The sequence below is a fragment of the Nycticebus coucang genome, chromosome 24 (genome assembly GCF_027406575.1).
Source record: "Nycticebus coucang isolate mNycCou1 chromosome 24, mNycCou1.pri, whole genome shotgun sequence".
Lineage (NCBI taxonomy): Eukaryota > Metazoa > Chordata > Mammalia > Primates > Lorisidae > Nycticebus > Nycticebus coucang.
The window spans coordinates 24,275,707-24,287,735 of NC_069803.1; the positions used below are offsets into that span (position 1 = coordinate 24,275,707).

The 12,029-nt window shown below is 37.4% G+C and overlaps 1 protein-coding gene across 1 annotated transcript in view; it reads left to right on the plus strand.

Moving 5' to 3' along the window:
- The first annotated feature begins 1,949 nt into the window (after window positions 1–1,949).
- The window catches only part of ADAM28 (ADAM metallopeptidase domain 28), a 156,258-nt gene continuing 146,178 nt past the window's right edge, over window positions 1,950–12,029 (plus strand). Inside the window, exon 1 of the mRNA XM_053578786.1 lies at window positions 1,950–2,102. The gene's annotated coding sequence lies outside the window, so the exon portion shown is untranslated. The remainder of the gene's footprint in view (window positions 2,103–12,029) is intronic.

A 12,029-nucleotide genomic window follows, 5' to 3' on the forward strand; every position in this document is an offset into this window, starting at 1 on the left:
GAAAGCCATGAGGTGCATCAGTAATGCTGTGAATATTCTATTTAATTTTATATATTAGGCATTACAAACAATTAAGCAATCTTAAGTAAACTTACTACCTCCCTGGGTAAAGAAAAATCAAGGAAAGCTAATGATTGACTATTTGTTCTAAGTGACAGGTATTCTCATTTTGAGAGCCACTCCATGAGACGGAGAGTTTGAAGTCACCCTTTCTTGCCCTTGTTTTCTGTTGTCCTGGCCAGAGAGAACTTGTCACCCACCAAACATGCAGGTGATTTTGGAAACATTTTCTCTTTTGCTCTGGGATAACGTTTCTCATTCATTGGGTTAAAGAATAACTTAGTTATTGTATGAATGAATGATTTCTCCCAGATTCCCACCACCATCACTTTTTAAAAGCAGTATAAATGCAAATGGATTGAATGATTTACAGCTGCCCTCACTCATAACAGCTGGAGAAAATTGCTTTTGTACAGAGCCGATTCTCAGGGCTTTGAGATATTTTCTGATTTTTCCATAAGCAAGCTGTGCTGACCAGGGAGAGGGGGCAGGCATAATCCTTCATTAACTTGACAGGAGAAAAGCTCTTGACAATGTCACAATGTCCCTATCTGGGCAGCCTGTGAAAGGTGACCCTGTCTCTCTTCAGAGGGACACAGGGCATGGGAGAAGATATCCTTTTCCCTGAGCAAAACCTGGAAGGAATGGAAACATATTTGCCTTTGGTTATTCCTTTGACATTTATGAGAAAGGTAAGAAGGTGATAATACGTATATTCCCAGTTTTGTGGATGAAGAAACCAAAGCTCAGGAAGTTAAGATATTTGCTAAAGCCATATGATAATACTTTTTTGCCTACAGCAACTGTCCCATCCTACAAAACAAGGAATCTGATCAACAAGCCAGTTGACCCCTTCAGAGGAAGAAAATGCTGTCCTAATTCAGGCCAGGTAACAATAATGTTCACTTGTTCAACAAAAGACTCAAGAAGAGTTGAAAGAGCCTCTCTCACCTCCTTGTGTACATGGTAAATGTCTTCTAGATCAATGGGCTTCAGACCTTTTTATGGAATTGCATTTCATGCTGTGACCCATAATCACACACATGCATAATATTTCTCAAAGTTGTTTCTTTCATTAGAAGATGCTGATTAACGCCCCACTAAATTGATTTCATGATCTCTTATGTAGTAACCTGCCATCTCCAAATCACTCTCTAAACCACAAAACCCCACCCTCATCTAATTTTTAAAATTACTTTCCAACTTTCTCTGATCTTATACTAATTACTCCTCATTTCAAGACCTCACTACCCCATCTGCCTTTTGCTTCAAGCTACCATTGAAGATCTTTGGCCACACATGGGTATATTTGGTAGAAGTTAAATACTGTAGAAAATGTAAGCTTGGGCTTGGGCTTTTAGAGCCATATGTGAAATCTTAAAGCACAGGCGTTTGGTTTGTTTTAGCTCTGTGTGGTCTTCATGCAGGGATCGTAAACCCCATGATGTACTCTGATCCCTTTCTTGGAAATGTCATAGAATTTGAACTTGATGTCCGATGAATGTTCTACAGTGGTGGGAAGGTCTGAAAGTAGAGCAGAAACTGTTAATTCATGTACCTTAAGTGATGGCCTTCTGGAATATTTCAGTCCAGCTATAGGGGGTATCTAGAGCTCTAGGGTGCAAACCTTAGAAGTTGTGAATTATACCATGAGGCTTATTGGGGATAGCAGGCTCAAAAGTTCTTTTCATCTTCTTTTAATGGGCTATGAACAGTCCTTGACATGGGTCTCACCATTCTGTTTATTTAATTGGCAACATAGGTATAATAATTAACTTTAGAAGCAAGCTATCAAAAAGAGTCCTGCACAAATACTAATATAAATGGTTGACATTCATTGCTCAACTTGGATCCTAGACCAAGCTCTAGAACCAAAGAGAATGCAAAGTCTTATTGCTAGTGGCTTTAGGGCTGCTGGTTTCTGGTAGCTCTGTTGGGAGCCAGGAAATAGAATCAGAATTACCATCTGCCTCAGTGATGAAAATCTTATCGGACTCCAGTACAAATCCTTTTTGCTTCTCCTCTTGGAATTTCATCCATTGGTGAGTTGACCAAATAAATGTGCATTTATAAATATAGAAAGCATTTATATTTTAGAAGCAGAGGAAAGAAATAGGTCTTAATCCTATTAATGTTTAACAGATAAGGAAGGTGAGGTGTGAATCAAAAGGTTCTTTCCTTAGATTTCTGCCTAACATGCCCAATAAACTTGTTTACTTCCTGGGGTTCTCAAGATTTCCTGAGCTACCATCCTCTCATTCCATCCAAGTACATCTGAATCCACTAATTAATTGTATTTCCCTAATATTTTGTGGATGCCAGAAATTGTGCTAGGTGCTGCCAAAAAAAAAGATGATTTAAATACAGTCCCTTCTTATAAGTAATGTAAAGTCTAGGAGAGGTGAACGTACTCTATAGTTCAAAGTAATGTTTGAATGAGTGAAAATCTATAAGAAAAATATATGGAAAAGAGAACCTCACAGAGTTATTGCTGCCTCTGTGGGGACAGATCTTCAGAAGAATTATGAAGCAGGTAACATTTATCTGCCTACACCTTTTCCAGCCTTTCAGAGGAGAACAGGACAAATCCAAGGTGTCATTAGTCTCCCAAGACTGGAACTATAGAAGGGGTGATTAAATGCTATCACTGATACTAATCAGACAGATTCAGAGTAAATAGCCTCATGCTTTCAACTGTAATGAAGACTGAAACTATACCTAAGCGACTTTTAGTATTAACACAAGTGTGGAATGATATTTTGAAAGTTGCTAGTTTTGTTATGGAAACCTTTTTTTCCTAAGATGTGGCAGGTCCTAGAATAGATATTTCAATTCTCCATCTTTGTTTTTTTTACCTGGACTGGAGGAACTTACCTAGGCTTGGATGTCTTCCACATACTGTTTTCTTATACACTACAAACGTAATTTTCTTAACCAACAATCTGCAAAAGACTGGCTTCCCCCTTTGTTCTACTTTGCTTTGTGGCCTCGGAAAAAGATGAATGTCTAAGGTAGGTGAAAACTTTCTTAAAACTAATTTACGTTTTTGAATCAAGAAATAGACATGGTTGAAAAAATACCTTGCCCTATGTAGAGGTATTTAAGTTAAAGAATTTCTAGAACTTTATTCACAAGTGGATTGAATGTGAGCCCTACAAGGATAGGTAACTTGACTTTGTTCACTGATACTTCTTGAGAATTGAGCGTCATGTTTAATGTATAATAGGTGTCCCAACTTACTAACTTTAATGTATAATAGGTGTCCCAACTTACTAACCTCTCCAATCTTTACCAGTCTACTTTGAACTTCCTCAGAGGCATGAAAAAATACAACATGTATTTACAATTGAAATTGTACAGTGGGAATTTATGGAACACCTTCTTTGTGTGCATTCTATACTATAAAAAAAAAGTTTGATGTGAGGAAGGGTGTTGAGATTGCCCTTGGATAAAATATGAAATAAAAAATTTTTCACTTCTTTTAGATTCCTTTCTTCTGTTTCCTTACAAAGTAAGTTCCCTTTGCTCATAACCCCTTCACTGACACCTGTCCCCTCAATTGTCCTTGTCCAGGAAGGTATAACTCAATCATGTGTAGCATAGTGTGAAGTTATGTCAGAAAGAAAAAGAACAGACACGTCTAAGTCTAAATATGTGTATTTTTTAAGGCAAGGCTTCTCAACTGGTACTAGTCCCATTTTAGAGCAGATAATTCTGTCATGGGGTCTATCCTGCTCTTGGTGGTACATTTAGGAGCATCTCTGGATTTTACCTACTAGATCGCAGCCCCATCTCTATTCTCTCCAGCGCCTCTCAGCCTATTGTAACAATCAAAAATGTGTCCAGATATTGCAAATGTCCCCTTGGGGAGAGGGAGAAAAACATTCCCTTGGTGGAGGACCACTGCTTTAAGAAATGTATGTTTTTCTCCAACAGTATTTATCATTATCAAGCTGAGTTTTTGGCTAAGAGAATTTCAAGAATGTGCAATAGATATGATTGGGAGATACTAGGAGGTCCGTTGAAGTGTTTTTAAAGTGACTATCTTTTAGAACAGCTGTAGTTCAGAGACCCTTACACCCTGGGACCTCGGGTGAGGGCTGAGGATATCGAGCATCTATGGGTTATCTGAGGACTCTCTTTGCTGTGTTTATGAGACTGGACCCACATTTCATCTTCACCATCAGTGACCTTGATCCATTTTTAAAGTTGTTGGAATATACTGTCTTCTTATATTTAATGATAACATAATAGTGATGATCTGATTATGACATTATGGTAATTATAATAACGAGCAGACATGGAATACTTTATAAGTTTGTGCCAGCCTCTGTGCTAAGTGCTTGATATGAAATTATTCATTTAATCCTCTCAGCAACCCTTTGTAATCGATGATTATCCTCGCCTATTTAGTGTTGCTATAAAGCAATCCCTGAAGCTGGGTAATTTACAAAGAAAAGAGGTTTACTTGGCTCACAGTTCTGTAGGATGTAACAAGAGGCATGGTGCCAGCACTTGCTTATTGGGTAGGGGCTCAGATTGCTCCCACTCACGTGGAAGGAGGATGGATCTAGCATGAGCAGAGAGCACATGGTAAGAGAAGCAAGGGGGAAGGGGGGCGGTCCTAGTCTCTTTTTAACAACCATCTCTCATGGGAACAGAGTGAGGCATCTGTTCCTGTGAGCCAAATATTTACCCCTGTGCCCAAACCTCCAGCATGGGGGTCATATTTCAACACGAGGTTTGGAAGAGACCAAACTATAGCAATCATGATAACAATTGTGTAGCAGATAAAGAAGATCATATGCTAATTTTCATCATTATTAAAACCTAACTGCAGACAAAAAATTTTTCCCAGACACTAGATATGGGAAGAACACTCTGAGACAAAAAAAATTTATCTATCATACTCTGGCTGTCTTTAAGTAATTTTTGTATCGTTCTTCTTTCAGCATTGTAATTATTTGTGTCCACGTCTGCCTTTTTCCACTAGACTCTGAAACCACTTGTGAAGGTCTGACTTACTGCTGTTGGTATTCCCAGGGCTCACCACATGACAAGCACTTCAATGTGTATTTAATGTATAAAGGATTGGGTAAGAGAAGGGAGCTTATGCTAGTTGGAAAGAACAACACAAGTGAAAGAAATTCTACTGGCTTGTCACTTCCAGATTATTTAGTTCAGCCATTAAGACTCTTAAGTATTCTCTTACACAGCTCTTGTGTGGAGGTAGGAAGCTCTTTAAGGTTCACTGTACAAGGACATCCTTGTGAGTGAGCATGAAATAAGCAGTAACATTTCTGGATCACCTATTATGTGTTAAACCCACTTTTAGAGCTTGATCTCATTTAATCCTTGTATTGAACCAGTGAGGAGGGCATTATCTCCACCAGTTTGAAGATCAACAACTGAAGCTCAAAGAGTGTTAAATTTCCTTCGTTTCTGATCGATCACTGACTTTATAGGGGTTATCACTTGTATAGAATTCTTTATTTACGGTCCAAGATTCACACTGATCTGTGCCCTTTCCCACAAAACTTTGTCACATAAAGGGACTGTGCGTTCCAGTGTATGGGCTGAATTTCATCCCATTGCCTTTTCCTTTAACTTACTGTGGGATCTGGTGTCTCATTTTTCTCATCCTTCGAACGTGAACATCGTTCATTTCTACCATCAGACCATGTCAGTGAGTACTTTGAAATCCTTAAATGAAAGACTCTACATAAACAACAAACATAGGATTCCAGTGGCAGTAACTTGGCGCTAAAGTGTCAAGTTTAATCCTTTGAATTCTTTTATCTCCAAATGGAGCCAGGGTGGGTACATCTTTCCCAAAACTTCTCAAGAATCACAAATCACACACTAAAGAATCAGGCATTCTGCTTAGTGCTGGTAAAGATAAAGAGTTAAGCAAATCGCACCAGTAGTCCAGCCCATGGCTCCAAGAAGTCTAGGTACATAAAACCAGATGTTCAGACTACTGAGCCGTGCCCTCCAGCTGTCCCAGGAAAATATTTTTTTAGACTAAGAATGAACATCTTGCTTGTCATCATTGAGTTTCATGTAGCTTCCAGCAAAGTGGAGGCTGGTACTACTTTTGTTTTGCTATTGTTAAACTTCGTTCATTCTTGTGGTCTACTTTATTTGTGTGCGAGAGAGAGGCTTTAAAAAGTACATGTTTTCACTTTATCTCTCTTTTGGTATTTTCTTGGACAATCGTATTTGAGGATAATTGAGGATTGCCCAATGGCTAGTACAGTCACGAGACTGTTATCTTATTTTCCAATAGGAGCCTAAAACTCAGCAACTGTGTCCTGCAAACTGTCAAAATGTGGACATTTCTAGGTCCAGTTTTTAGGTATTATCTTTAATTTTGTACAAAATATCCTTTTGTCTTTTTAACGGTTCAGAATACCTCTGCCTTTGGCTGTTTTGTCCTTTGTGCTGAGTTGAGACTTTACTAGTATAAAGATGGAACAGCTGGAGCACAGTATTAATAAAAAGCAGAAAAAAAACATCTGAATGCATTTATCCTTTGGACATCTGCCTCTTCCCTTGTGTCTAATCCAGTATGCACGAGTTCTGGGTACCAGGTTAAAGAATAAAATGTCCTAGGACATTGGTGTCTAAAATATTTTCCTTCTTCATGATATCAGAAGAGATGAAATCATTTGAAAAGCATTTTTTTTTTTTTTTTGCTCTGTCAACTAGCAACTGGGCAATAGAAATTAAGTTCCAAAGTTGTCCTTTGGTAAAGCTGATACCCAACCAAGTCCATGGGGAAGGTGACGTTCTTACCCTACCCCCTCTGATGGCAGTTTTGACAATGGAAACATTGTTACTTTAGAAATATGCACCATTGCGTAAAAAGTTTTTTATGTGGAGACCAAAATAAATACTTTTGTGGTTATAAATACACTAAAAGAAACCTCAAGAAAACCTGGAGCAAATTAGTTCATTGATGTCAAAACGACAGAGGCTGGTATATTTGCCTTCTAACTGTCACTGCCTGGCCACAATCTTCTGAGGTCCTTTCTAATAGCTTCCCTCCACTAAACTTGCAGTATTCAATGTCTTTTTTTATTTTGGGATATGAGGCATTCTTTACTTTTATCTATTGACCCACAACTTGGACAGAGCTTATTTTGTTCCCAAATGATTGAAAGGGAGGAAGTATAGCATTGCCACTCCGATTCTAGGGTTCTCAGAGAGTTATCAAGAGTATTTGCTTAAAATAAGTCAAAATCTCTGCTCATAAAATTTGTTATGCATCATCTTGATTCTTTGGCTATCCCTCGTCTCATGGCAGTTCACACAATGCACACTTGCTCTCATGTTTAAGACCCCAGAAAGCACCTTCTGTTTCCAAACTGGGTGACACTGGAATCCTTTCTCCTTGCCCACTCATCTGAAATTAAAGCTTTGGAAGATACGGATGGCCTGCCATGTGGGGCAATTACTAACGGATGACAAATATCTCTAAGGAATGCTTTCTCCAAACAACTTGATTTAAGCCACACTTTTTTGAGAGACAGGAGAACTCCTAGGGTGGCACATGACTCCAGCCGCACATTTTCCTGGGTTTCTGCCTCTCGCGTGTCTGAGTCTGCCTCTCACTGTTCTTATAGTCTTTATTTAGACCATACTGAAATGCATGACCTTTCGGTCAGGCTTACAATTTAGAAATACTCTGAACTCCAGAAATCTTAAAAGTAAGCCATCATGCTATGGGCAATGATAAATTTCCATTAACAACATGGAAGTTTAGTAAATAGATTTTTCTGCAGAAGCTTGCCCTTTTCTTCTCGTCTCTTTCAACTCTTTAGTTCTTCCTTAAATTTTTTTTCATTGTTTATTTATTTAGGTATTGAGGCTCACAAAAATCTGAGATATGTCATTATTTTGGGATGGGTATTCAGGATGAAATATATAATATATTTAAGTATACTTGTTGGGGGTACATGATTTTTCTATCTTGTCATTGACTGGCATTGAGATCTTATTAAGGTTTTACACTATTGTAAAAGGGACTTTACCTAACCCTCCCCCAAAAAAAAATCTTATTAGGGCTTTAGCAATAACTGTACCTCTTAAATTACTTTATTACTACTAAGTCTTAACCTGAGGTATTATGCTATATAAAACACAGAGCACAAAGTAATATAATAAGACCCATCACACGATACCTGAGCTTATACTCACCAGATGTACATGATCTGGTGAAGATTGAAGTTGGATTAAGAATTACAGCCCAATTTTTCTTCCTTTTAGTCACTCATTCAAGAAATGCTTATTGGAAAGATAGCCCTGTGTGCCCATGTCTTAGAGAAAATAAACGGAAAATTCTAGAATTCTTGTATGTATTGAGATTTCATTGTTAATCAAGAGTCATTAAGAGGTCATGGTCACAACAGTGGGGCAAGGTCTATGTGCTCACTGAAAGCAAAAAGGTTCAAGAGACTTTAATCTCTGGATGAGAAAAATGTTAAAACACAAGTTCATGAACATGAAATAAATGTAACCCAGTAATATTTATTTATATGAATGAATGTTTGCTTTTACCAGTCACAAATACATGTCTACATTTTGTCTAGTTTTTATTATATTTGAGAAAATTGATATAAATAAAATTGAAAGCACATTTAAAAAATTAAGCTAATATGCACTCTGAGGGCTCAACAGTGACAAAGATATTTGTCACTGCTCATCTTTTCCTTAGAGAAAACAAGTGAGAAAAGTTTTGCCTTCATTAGCCTATATTTTATGGACTTAGTAGGTATGAAAAACATATAGAAATGAAATCATTTCATTTGGTGGTACATGCTGTGGAGTAAATGAACTAGACTGTCAAGCAAGTTCTTTGATCTCCCTGAACCTCCCTGAACTGTGAAGTAAGGATGTTGGTTTACTTACGCTGTAAGCTCACGCCCAGCTCTAAGATCTCAGAATCCAGGGGATATGTGTGTTAACACAGTACACAAGGGAAGTATGAAATGATCATTTTCATACTTGGCGTAGCCGGAGGGGCACAAGAGGTATGGTTTCTCAAAAGTGCTTATGGAAAATTCAGTGCTGATGATAAGCACTACCCAGAAAAGATAGCATTGAAGAGAAGCTCAAGACTCAGAGATGGTTGGAATCCTGACCAAGAATTGAGGAGCTGACACAGAGAGAGCAGCTGCAAAATTGGGTGAGAATTCCTGTGTATTTACTGAATAGGATCGCTTCTCGACCTTTTGGCTAAGATCAAGTGTACTGAATAGGTGAGCAAAAGAAAACATACAGAGGGAAAGTGGGAGGGGAATAAAGCTAGGAAGATAGTCATGAGACAGTTACCAGTAGTCTTCTACATGTATGTTATGGTAAAGAGTTTTAGTTTATTAGTAACATTAACAATTTAAGCAAAAAATTAAAAGGAGCTGAAAAATAGCTCTTAAAAAGAGCAAGATGGTTAGATTTGAACGTATTATCTAGGTCAGGATTTACGTATTAGTATGCCCAACCCTGATCCACTAGGGTAAGGTAAAAATATACTAGTACTAATATTTATATTAATGTTTTATTTTTAACTTAAGAAATTAAGTTTCTGTAATATTACCTATACAGATTAGGTATGATACAGATGCCTAATTTATAAATTAATAAATATATATTGATGTGTACTCTGAATTTTTTTAATGAGCATTGTATGAAAATAAAGTATGCAAATTTGAAAATCTCAGCTTACCATAAAACTCTCCACACAGCCCATTGTTTTCTCTAGTATTTCTTTTTTCTTTCTCTTTAGAATTTTTTCCTTTCATTTTCACAAATTCTTGGTTGACATGTCACTTTTTCTCAAAATTATGTTCACCTTCATATTAGCCAATTATTCATTGTTGATGTGAATTAAGGCAAAATAAATATATTAAATCATGGAAGAAGCCCAAGTGTCCATCGACCTATGACTGGATTAATAAATTGTTGTGTGTACACCATGGAATATTATGCAGCCTTAAAGAAAGATGGAGACTTTACCTCTTTCATGTTTACATGAATGGAGCTGGAACATATTCTTCTTAGCAAAGTATCTCAAGAATGGAAGAAAAAGTATCCAATGCACTCAGCCCTACTATGAAACCAATTTATAGCTTTCATATGAAAGCTGTAACCCAATTATAGCCTAAGAATAAGAGGAAAGGGGAGATGGAGGGGAGGGGAGGGGAGGGAGGAGGGAAGGTAATTGGTGGGACCACACCTATGGTGCATCTTACAAGGGTACATGTGAAATTTACCAAATGTAGAATGTGAATGTCTTAACACAATAACTAAGAAAATGCCAGGAAGGCTGTGTTAACCAGTGTGATGAAAATATTTCAAATTGTATATAAAACCAGCACATTGTACCCCATGATTACATTAATGTACACAGCTATGATTTAATTTAAAAAAAAAGAAATATTTTGTTTCCTATCTGATATTTACAGTGGATTGCGGGCAATTCAGGAATATGTCTGATGGGTCTGAACTTCAGCCAAGCTAGACATTGATTTTTCTCTTCCATATTAATTATATTATGATTAAATTGTGTTGCTCTAGAATTCCTAATGACAGTATTATCTACAGCTTCTATATTTATAAAACTACAGTCTTATATGGTTTAAAAAATCTTTCTCTGTATATCGCATGTGAGATTCTCTAAATGCAGTTAAATTTTTGTTATTTATTATTATTAAATCATAGCTGTGTACATTAATGCGATCATGGGGCACATTACACTGGTTTTATAGACCATTTGACATATTTTCATCACACTGGTTAACATAGCCTTCCTGGCATTTTCTTAGTTATTGTGTTAAGACATTTATATTCTACATTTACTAAGTTTCACATGTACTCTTGTAAGATGCAGCGGAGGTGTAATTCCACCAATCACCCTCAAATTTTTGTTATTTAAAAAAATTTTTTAACCTATTACCTGTTTTCCTTAGTACATAAAATGCTAGCAGCTGGTTATTGAAGCAACATGACATTCGAAAGATTATTTGTTTGTGTATTTAAAAGTCTCACTCATTCTTTCTGGGGTGCCATGGAGTCACAGCTCACAGCAACCTCAAAGTCTTAGGCTCATGTGATTGATCCTCTAGCTTCAGCCTTTTGAGTAGCTGGGATTACAGGTGCCTGACACAATGTCTGGCTAATTTTTTTCTATATTTAGTGGAAATGGGGTCATGCTCTTGCTCAGGCTGATCTTGAATTCCTGAGCTCAAGCAATCCACCCCTTCAGCCTCCCAGAGTGCTAGGATTAAAGGTATGAGCCACTGCACCCAGCCTGAAAGATAATTTAATTCAATTAATTGATTTTTTTTGGCCGGGGCTGGGTTTGAACCCAGCACCTCTAGTATATGGGGCCGGCGCCCTACTCCTTTGAGCCACAGGCGCCACCCCAGTTAATTGATTTTTATGGATAAGGCCATAATGAGAAAGGTGTTACAGATGAGTACATGCTTAATGGGTACATATATTAAAATCAGTGCTCATTCACAAGAAGGAGGGAATCACATCAAGCTAAAATAATATACATGATCTTAGAGAGGAAGTGAGATTCATAGAGTTGGAATAACATGGGATGGTGGGAGCAGAGACTTGAAGATCTGAAAGCAAAAGGAGAAATTTGGAGAAAACTGACCTTTTTGGTTATACTGGAGAATTTGATGGAGATTGATATAAGGCATAAACCTGTTTGAGTTCAGGTAGAAGAGGAACAGAATCCTAGAAATGGTTAAAGTGTTGATGCTTGGATCACTGAAGAATGAATGACATTGATCTCAGTGAAAAGAAAATTTGGTACATGGAGAGACCATGTGGATAAAGAACAGCATGGACTCTGTGATGGTTAATGCCACCTGGTGCTAAGCCATCCTGTTTGGGGTAATTTACAAACAAAAAAAACAAGACTGGGGATGAGAAAGATTACTCAGGGGCTCATC